This window comes from Patagioenas fasciata, chromosome 3 (assembly GCF_037038585.1).
Source record: "Patagioenas fasciata isolate bPatFas1 chromosome 3, bPatFas1.hap1, whole genome shotgun sequence".
NCBI classification, from domain to species: domain Eukaryota; kingdom Metazoa; phylum Chordata; class Aves; order Columbiformes; family Columbidae; genus Patagioenas; species Patagioenas fasciata.
In genome coordinates, this window is record NC_092522.1 from 66,808,634 (window position 1) to 66,819,101 (window position 10,468).

Below are 10,468 nucleotides of genomic sequence, written 5' to 3' on the forward strand. Positions count from 1 at the left end.
TTCTTTAAGAATCTTTGGATAGGAAATCTTTTATTGAATGTGAAAAAGAGGGAAACAAAGATCAAAGACCAGGGAAAAGAATAAAGCATGTGTGCTTGATCCCTGAACTGGTTTCTGCTACAGGCACTGGTGCGCCTTCCACTGGGAGAGGTGCGTCTGGAAATTGAAGACAGTTTTCAAAAGACTGTGGAAGAGAAGCAGCAGTGAGACTATTTAAACAGTGAAACATATAATGACATAGCCCTTTATGGCTTTATATCTTGTCCTGGTCTATTTTCCTAATTCAAAAAGCCACGGGCTTGTGAGGGTCACACTGGGGACAAAAGAGCTGTCAGGGATCAGTTGCCTTGGCCTGGTTGCTAAACCTTCTGGGACACAGCATGCAGGGTAGATAGGATGTTTTGTACCAAATGCAGGAGGAGGCATTCAGACCTCTTTAATTCCATGCGTAGCTTTCCCCAGGCAGGAAGAGCTGCTTTCCCTATTGCTCTCTTGTGTTGCTAGTCCTGCTCGCTCATGAGGCCAGGACAGACTGAGAGTTGGATCTAGGAAGTTTTCCCCAGTGGATTATGCCACAAGACAGTGAAGAGTTAGCAAGGCATGAGAAAATGCCCTGTGCCATATGTCTTCTCCCACGCAGAGCAAGGAGAGTAGCTGGCCCAGGAGGGAGCTGTGCTGGGTTGATGCCAACCGAGAGTTTTCCTTTGTGTATGATGAATTCTCAGTAGCTATTAAAGATCAGCCCAAATGGGGGGCAGGAAGGGGAGAACCTGGCCCATAGGTTGATCGTACTGACACTTCCATGAATACAAATTGGCCACACCAGAGCCAATCCACCAGCATAACTGAGCAGACAGCTTGGTGAAAATTACTAAATCTTCATCCAAGTGAAGACAGCAGTAAAAAGCCTGTTGTCACCTTTGAGACTCGAATATAATCGTACCACGCTAACCACTAGCACAGTTTTTTCTTTCAGTGCCACTTGACAACAGCTTGGTGCTGGGGATGGAGAACATTTAAATAAAAAACAAATCTAGATTTAGATAATTTTCAGTGAAACCCTGTAAATGTTCCAGCTAATGATGCTGGATCATTCATTGAGAAATGCTGTGTTGCCATCCATGTGACGGAGATGCAAGGACAACTTACTTTTTAAAGTTACAATTGGATGGTTTGTGCTTGTTTTTTTTTTCAGTCAAGTTGATGCATTAGGACTTAATACTACATGGGAATGAACAATAATAATTATTATGCTCTGCAGTTAGAAGTTCCAGTATTTTTGTTTATTTAATAATTTTCTGGAATACTTCACAGACATTGGCTCCCGTTGTCCAAATATTTCATTTAGATTCAACTTTATAGCTGTCCTGAAATGTAACTGGTCATCTGGCCGAAACCAAAAGGCAGCCAATTAAATTCACAGGAAAACATTAATCTGAGCTGAAGAATGCAGAGCACATGTGTGCAATCATTCCTCCTTTTACGTATCCTTTCTGTTCTTCCCCTGCTCCTGCTCCCCCAGCTCCCACCCCCTGCTTCTTGTTTCACCAGTCGAAGGAGAACATGCCAACTCTAACAGCACTGTCTGAGGAAAAGGAAAATTAACATCAGCTTTGCTTTTGTGCATTCAGGACCTGGTCCAAGAACGCCACTCATGTGAATGTGAGTTTTTCTCCTGCTTTTACCAGGCCTAGGATCTGGCCCAAGTGTTACGCTGCTAACACGTATTGGTGCAGGGCGTGAGGATGGAGGAGGCAGGAGCCAGGGCGTGGGTGGCAATGAATGAACCATGGGCTGGAAGGGAGGAATGAAATGAAGAGGGAGGGCTTGCAGGAACTGGGGAGGAGGAGAGGGGAAGTTGGGCAAGCTGGGAGCAGGAGCAAAGGTTTAGGACCATGAGGATACACTCTCGCCTGGGCTGGAAACTGAGACTGGTCTCCTTACTCCTCTGCTGTCAGTAAACATCTGTGAACACCCATTGGAAATCTGTATTTCTTGTCTCCTTCTCCCTTCTGTTTCATTCTGTTAAAAGCATCCCAGCTCTGCTGTGAACTTCAGCCAGGGAGAGATGTGCTGTGGCTGCAAGGGGGTCACGCACCTCCAACAAACCCAGCTGGGGTCACCCTGCTTCCACCTCCTGGCATCTCAGAACAAAAAGGGAAGTGATGTTTTTCCAAGGAAGGGATTGGATCAAAAACCAAACAGACTTATGTCAAAAGGGCATCCAGATGACAAAAGTTAAGCATTTGCCATATGGGAAATACCGCAAAGGATGATACTTGTACTCTCATGTTGAATGATAGCTGTGCAGCACAGGACAGGGTAGTCTGCAGGACTACTGCCTTAGATGCAGCAGAAGGTGGTAAATGGGTGGTAAATAAAGTGGAAGAATATCAAAGTGCCTAGTTAATGCTCATGCCAAAACCAATTCTACCCATTGCCTGTGCTTCAATATAAAAATAGGTAATTGTGTATTCCTCCTTTTGCTGGGGTTCCACACATGGTTCCTAGGCTGGACTTGCATGAGTGCACAGGTCTCATCAAGAGTCTTGGCATGATTTGAGCTTAAGGGTCATCATAAAAATGCTCCACACATTGGAGAATCAGATCCTTGCTGTTGCGAGGCCTGACACTCTCTGGGCATTTGGTTTATCATTTTTAACTGTGAATAGTTACATCGCCAGCTTATGGGTGACAAGTTTCACAGTATGATGTTTCTGTGTCTTTTAGGGTTAGAAGTGATGTCTACATGTATGGAAAACTGAGTGTAATACAGTACACTGATTTATATATACATACATTTGTGCATATTTATGCATGTGCCATATATAGTATTCATGAACACTGAATGAGAGATCATAGAAAAGCTATACTATCCCATCCATAAGGGTCTGTGTGAAACGAGGGACTCTGCCATATAAATACCATGATTACATTTGGCACTTTTAAAACCCCTTATTGATGGATCTCATCAATGTTTATAAATATCTGAAGGGTGGATGTCAAGAGGATGGGACCAGACTCCCTTCAGTGGTGCCCAACAATAGGATGAGAGGCAACAGGCACAGGCTGAAGCATAGGAGGTTCCATCTGATAATGAGGAAAGACTACTTTGATGGTAACAGGCCACTGGAACAGGCTGCCCAGAGAGGTTGTGGAGTCTCCTTCTCTGGAGACATTCAAAACCTGCCTGGACACATTCCTCTGTGATCTGCTCTGGGTGAGCCTGCCTTGTCAGGTGGGTTGGACTAGATGATCTCCAGAGGTCCCTTCCAACCCCAACCATTCTGTGAATCTGTGACACAAAGAAATAAAGTTGAATGGGGAAATATGTCATCTTCTCAACACCAGAGGGAGCCCATCTGGGATATAATCCGCTTACTGTCAAAGGGAATGTGCTGTTTTTCCCTCTGTGCACACGCACAGATGCACACACACACACACTCTGAGGTTATATCAATCACTGCAGATCCACACCACTTACGCGCATGTGTGTATTTGTGTGTATAGCCAAAGTTGTGCGATGTAGTGTGTTTTATGCTTTTTGTTTTGATTTGGTTATTTAATTCATAATTCAGTTGAGATCCAAGATAAAAATGCTAAGTAGTTTTTTGGCTTGATGTCATAGAAAGTTTTAACACAATGCTTTTGCTTATGGCCTCTGGCCAATGTGTATGCCTTGCACGTCATTTGTGGATGCTCTCAAGAAAGAATGTGCAGAATTGCATTTATTTTTTGGCATTGTGGGTTGTATGAAAGCTACTTTAATGCTTATTCTAGGCCAGCTATTCAAAAAAAGTAATGCTACTTGAATTTTATAAACAAGAGTTTAAACAGGGCTGGCTTATGTTATTGTTACTTAAATTTTAGAATGAAGAAGCAACATACTGATCACCAGAAATCAAATTCAGCTTTTGCTTCTAGAAAATGTACATTACAGGTACGTTGAAAGCTTTTCTTACCGTTGAGCACAATTCTTTTTGACAGAAAGCACACAAGTCACAAACAGCATGCAACTCTCATTTAGTTAGCAGTTTTGTGATTGGTTTCAAAGGAAACAGAATGAAGTACAAATGTGAAGGGCAAAATCTACCTAGACTGTAAGTAGGCATTTTGGGGCCACGGGCTTCACTTTCACTCTATAGATGTGAAATTTCCATCTGTAAAAGCTTTCTGACTGGTGTTCTCTGCAGTATCACGTGAAAAATATGGCATTAGCAACTGCATACGAAATGGAATGTTCCAGAAGCTTGAAAGGGAGATGGCAGGAGAGGTAAATGCCTTAGCTGCCTGGAGTGCAAAACAAAGACGATCCATGTTCCACACCTGACTGAGATGTGGGCCTCAGTCTAAGCACGCCTTCTCCACTTGGGAAGTTTTCCCCAAATTGCATGGCAGATGCTGACCTGTTCCTGCAGTTCCAGTTCCTGTCACAACTGGTGGCATCATGAGTGCAATTGTTTCTGAGAAACATCACAGCAGATGCTAGAAACAGAGGGAATTTTTGGAGTGAAAGGTGTATATGTTCAACCACTTGGCCCTCAGACCTTTGTCCTGGCAATCTCTTGTCTAGAAAGGACAAAAAAACTTGCTCAGGATCTTTGGGTTAAAACTTTGTGATGCCCCTCTGTTCACAACCCAAAGCAAGCAGCTCTTTCTCATCTCTGGGTTTTGGCTTGCTCAAAGGAACATTGCTGTAAAATATAACAGACACGAGCTGCTCTAATTTACAGCTGTCTGCAGGCTTCTTAGCAACCAGCAGGCAGGACTGCTAGCTTTCCCATATGTGTTTCTTCCTCCTTCCAGTCCAGCCCTTGGCAGAAACTAAGGCCTAAAGGAAAGAAAGGGAATGGCTTGAGGTGACCCTGTTCAGAGTTAGTTTATTCCTCCTCAAGCAGCCTAGAGAACCCACAGCAGAAAGAGAGGCTAATAACAATACCAACTTGGTCTGGTGACATTGATATCAGAAATGCCTGCAAAAGTGCAATAAATATTGAGGGCAAAGAAATACAGTAAGTAATGTTGTGTGAAATGTAGAGTCCTTTGGACATAAGGAGAGTTGAAAAGCACTGGAGTGGTGTGGACCATTTAGTTTGGAGAGGAACAGATCATGTACTAAAATACCTATTAAACATAAGGTCTGGGAACAGCTTTAAAATGCCATCTATTCAATTTATTTTGGAGTGGCTTTCAAGTGTGAATATAATTAGTTCTTTAAGAAAGGAAAATGAGGTCAGCAAACGTTTTGCTTAAGTAGAGTCTTCAATGACTATGGACCTGGATAGCTGTGCTAACTCATGATTATTGATTTAGAAACAAATACTGACTGCTTTATGTTTTCCTGTGAATGGTTGAAAAAAATCAGCCAGAATAATGTCATGTAATTAAGTCAGAACACAGTATTTTTAGTTGTACCAGTTGAAGAAATTATTGGAATATTTTTGTGTAGTGTGAAAAGAACTAAGAACTCATTTTTTTACCTTAAAACATTCCTCAATCCAGGAACTTTAGTTTTGATTACTTCAAGTGAAGTGTTTTTAATTAAGGTTGAAATGTGAAGATTCCTAAAAGAAATGTTATGGGAGCACTTGTTATTGTCTGATCATTTAAGTACTTATAATCAAAGAGGTTTAGAGTCAAATGAACAGCAAGACATTTGGGTGCTTCCTCTGAATCTCCAAGCTGGATGTGCCTGACATTTTGTAGAATACTACTACCTTGATTTTTTTCAATGTCTGATAGTTTTGCAGTTTCCTAGCTTCCTGTCCTCCAGACTTCTTTTCCAAGTGGCTATTACTTCTCCTTGTATACCTCCACACAAACTGCTTTGAGGAAAGAGCTTAAAATCTCTCAATTGAATGCAATGCTAAGCACTTTGCAGTCTATTTCAGTGATAGAGGAGACTTCCATCAAAAGAAGACTGGAGGATCCTCAGCAGTGATGTTTTTTAAGGACCTGTTGAACAAGCATCTGAAATGAAAAAGATGTAATTGAACCTGTACTTAGTCAGGGAAGAGTTGCAGGTGGTGTCTGAAAAATCCTTTGATTCTTGAAATACTTTATATAATTCTAGAATACAAATAAAGAGTTAAATTCCAAAAATATATATAAGTATCATAATTTATAGTGTGGTACCATAGCTAAAAAATCCGTTTGGAGATGCATCAATCTGCTGCATTGCATGCTTTTTCTTTTTTTCGGAATAGCTGCTGAGGAAAACTTTTCATTTGATGTATTTGTTTAATGATGCTGTTGCCACCTTCGTTAAATCCTCTGGTGTTTTGCCAAAGGATTAACCTTTGGTAATAAACCAGAAAACAGCAAAGGTCTTGCTCTCACTCAGGCTGTGATGCTCCTTGTCAGGTGCTTGCAAGAGGGACAGCAAGGCAACACAGCTTGAAAAGGTCTGAAAGCCTCCCAATTCTGGTTACAGAAGTAGTACTAAAACATAACTTCAGAGATTTTTATGTACCATAGTAGTGATCGAGCACATAAACAGCCTTCAAGACTTCTCGTGTGAGAGTTCAAGTCATATCAAATCAGAGCAGGCCAGCGAGAGAGGATGCACTGGCCATTAACAAAAGGGAGTTAACAAGTGATGAAGTCAGGAATGTGCTGATGTCTTTAAGCTGAATGAGGGGGATAAAATGTGGGAAGTCACAGATTCGTGGAGATGAAGCCACTCATGGGTTAATTAATTGGGGGCAGGGGGACATGTCTGCACATTGCAGAGAGGAAAGGAGCTTCATTTGGTACATGTATAAGTTTTGAGCAGCAGCTACAAAGGATTGTGGAGCTAGAGGAAGGACAGAAGTGTTGGGTACAGCTCAAACTGGCAAGGACCCAAAGAAACTTGTCAGATATTTGTGAAAACAGGCTGCAGCTGCTAGGGATAAGAGTGCTTCACTTCGTAAGCAGCACGCTAGGCCTGAGTGAGATTCCACACTGACTGTCCCCACAATTTCTAACAGGGCTTTGTCTACCACAGGTCAGACTTCACACGTGGGAGTTGATTTTGATAACATGAAATGCCATGCAGTGGGCTTCTCACAGCCTAGCATCTGCCCTGGCCTGGCAATGCCAGGTGAATGGGCTCGGTGAGATTTCTTTCAAGGCCTTACATACCTGTTCCTACATCTTTGCAGAATTAGAATCTCTCTCTTCTCCCTGACTTTTGGCTCTGCAGCAACATCCAGGTAAGCTGTTGCCTGTTAATGGTGAAGGAAAGGAGTTAATTTCACCATAAACTATGTGTCCTGTTATTAAGGAGGTGACTGGTTTGTTTGACCAAGTAGTGGCCGTTCACCTTACACTCAAGCACAATTTTAAAAGGTTTGCTTGCTTGTTCTTCATTCAGCTCCATACTCTTTCTCCTTCTTCCTCTTCCCTTTGAAAACTTCATACTGATAAACTTTATCCCAGAGCTTTATGTTCCTCCCCCAAAGTTATCTGGAAAATTGAGTATTTCAAAACAAATTACTCTGAAAATCTGACTAAATATATATTTCAAAATTAACATGTCCACAGAATTGCTTGGTTTAACAATCCTAAATGTATCATCCACCTTTAGAAAGTATATTTTAATGTTTGTGGGCAAAGGATAATTTTGGAAGACAAGTCATGAAGATTTGATTCAAATAGCATAATAATATCTAGAAAACAAAAGAGAGATGGCATGACTTTGACTTTTAGCAATTTTATAGTGTGATATTTATAACTATTAATGTCCAATCTTGTGTATTTTTAGGTGTTTTAAGACAAAAATATTGTTCTGAGGAAGTTCTAACATATTGTCCTGACCTCAGGTAAGCACCACTAAAGCAAAAGTTTTATCCCACCTCTCAAAAATACGTGTTCATTTTCAAGAGAAAGAAGAAAGGAAAGGAGGGGGGATGGGTTGTTTTTGTGGTTTTACCCCCCAGTTTTGTCCAAGATATTAAATTAAAGCAGCATCGAGGATTATAAAAATTTAGGTATCTGTATGAAACATTCATTCTGTGCAAGGCTGGAGACAGCAAGTGTTCTGCCCATCCTAAGAGTTTCTATCTAATTTGGCCCTGTGAAGAATTTGATAGCTGCTTACCCTGTGAAGTAAGAACAAAGTGTGCTGAAGGTAAAGGATCCCTTTTTCCTGTTTTAAAATATAAAGCAAGCAGAAAAGGAGAACTGGATTTCATTGTTATTCAGTGGTCACATATTGCAGCTATTTACAAACATTTTATAATACACTAAATATAAGTCAGGAACTTTACAGACTGTGGAGATGAATCCTGGTGCTGTAGCTTCATCTGGGATGTATTGCGGTACCTGATTTACACCAGCTGAAGGTCCCTAGTTTTGGATGAGGATCAGGTGTTTCACCTCAACAGTATGTTGAGCCCTGAGAGCTACTTTGTACATTTACAAACTTATTTAAATATTCCCTTTTGGAACATGTTCCTTCTCTCTTTCAAACCTGCTCAAGGTGGAAGAGGGGAAAATACAGAGAAGAGGCTGCTTCTCTGTGTTGTCTAGCCTTCCAAGGGGCACAGTCAGGAGAATATGACTGGAATGTGACTCCTCTTCCCAGCTTCAGAATGGAAAATAAAGGTAGATCTGGATGCAGAAGCATAAGAAGGTGAAATAGTTTTTCCCTTCCCTTCTTTTTTTTCCTTTTCTCAAGCATGTAGTCTCCTTGAACTGAAGGACTGATGTTTTTATCTCCATTTTTCCCTCCACTCCATCATGCAAAGAGTTATTCCAAAATCACTTGGCAGCCGCAAGACAAGCTATTTCCTAACCCTCAAAATAACTCTTGTTTTGAATAGTTCCCAACTCCTTAAAAATGCATCCACATGTATGTGTGTTCTGCATGGGAAAGAAAACTTATGGTAGAAATAAATACTCGCTGTTAATGAATGTGAAAATCCTGTTACAATCATTATTAAATTCAGACTGTTTCTGTGTGTAGAGTCCTAGGCGTTAATCAATATCGATTTGTGATATAAATTATACAAGCACTAAGGTAAATTAGCAATCCAGATCCCAAATTCCTGCCACCTAGACAGAAAGGGTGAGTCTGTTAGACCCCCACGTTCAAGCAGCGAAGGGAATATTTTTCCTTGCCACAGCTTGAAAAGGCCAGTTTAACACTTCTAGCTGGCGGCCACGTAAACAGAAACAGGAAGGCTGACCTATACAATACAAAACAATGTAATGGGGTTGAAGTTTACCCAGTTTTGCTCAACAGCCTTGCTTCACTGAGGGTCAGTGCATGTTGTTGAACACTTCTCTTACAGTTCATCTGCTTGTGGACTGCTTGAGCACACGCTTGCCAGGAGGCTTCTTCCTAGCATTGATCAAGAGTAAGCTTAGTAACTTCATTTACACTATAGTTGCATCCACTCCCTGCTAGTTTCATGAAACTGGAGACAATTTTGGTATTCACCTCTGAAAACTCATGAAAGACATTACAGCAGAAGAAACGATACCAGTAAAGTTGACCTCGGAAAAGACATCTATACTAGGTGAAAATCAGGCATTAGCAAATAAGGCCGGCTTTTTTGAATCTATGTATAGCATTTCTTTTCCGAAGAACAAAAGTTATGAATAACCTTACCAGTACTTACGTAGTAGAAAACGTCTCCCCTCTTCAGGACAGTAAGTGGAGATATTAATTGCTAGAGAATGATGACATGATAAAAACATTCTGAAAGTGCACGTTTCTCAACTAGTTATTGTCTACTTTCTAACCTCTCACCTTCTGCTTGAAGACAGCCTGGGGAGAAAATAAAGCTGTTGTTGCCCTTACTCATCTGGGTTTGTTACTATCTGAGTCCTATCACCCTCTTCCCCTTTGTGAATCCTGAAGAATTTGAAGAACTCCACACTGCTCAAGAAGAGAGAGGCTTCCACATGTGTTGGGGTCCCATTCACAAGCACATTTGAAAATTAGCCTTATTGCTGATTTCAGCAGATCTCCAGCATACAGACTTCTTGTTTCTGCTTAGCTGCTAGCAATTCACTGATAAATAAAATGTACTCAGGTTATGTGAATGCTAATGACATGGTAAGGCCAGTTCAAATTAAAAAGTGGTAGAAAGTAGAGTTAACTAAGTAAAATAAAGAGCCAGAAAAAGCAGTAAGTGATAAGCAAGTGTTTGATTGTTATGCATCACTGAACTGGAAAAGTTGAACCATTTGACCTCTGGAGGTCTGTTCCAACCTGAATTATCCCATGATCCTAAAAATGTCTGGTTTTTTCATCCTGTAGTATTGTCTCCAAAATAAAATGCCCATTCCGGCACCTCTGCTTGCTCTTTTCTTGCTTTCCAGTACTGCAAGTACAGCAGTAAAACCATTCTGCTCTCTGCACATAACTTGGGCAAGGATTTTATACTTAAAGAAGATAACAGATTTGATGAAGAAATTCAGAAACACACAACTGACAAATGAAATAAACAAGTTTATCTTATTTCCTGCATGGAAG

At 40.9% G+C, this 10,468-nt stretch overlaps 1 long non-coding RNA gene across 1 annotated transcript; it reads left to right on the top strand.

Moving 5' to 3' along the window:
• The first annotated feature begins 1,555 nt into the window (after nucleotides 1–1,555).
• On the top strand, nucleotides 1,556–10,236 carry LOC139827733 (uncharacterized). The gene is made up of 4 exons (XR_011738652.1): nucleotides 1,556–1,662; nucleotides 7,146–7,196; nucleotides 7,748–7,805; nucleotides 8,465–10,236. It is a non-coding gene; the product is annotated as an uncharacterized lncRNA (long non-coding RNA).
• The last annotated feature ends 232 nt before the right edge of the window (nucleotides 10,237–10,468 follow it).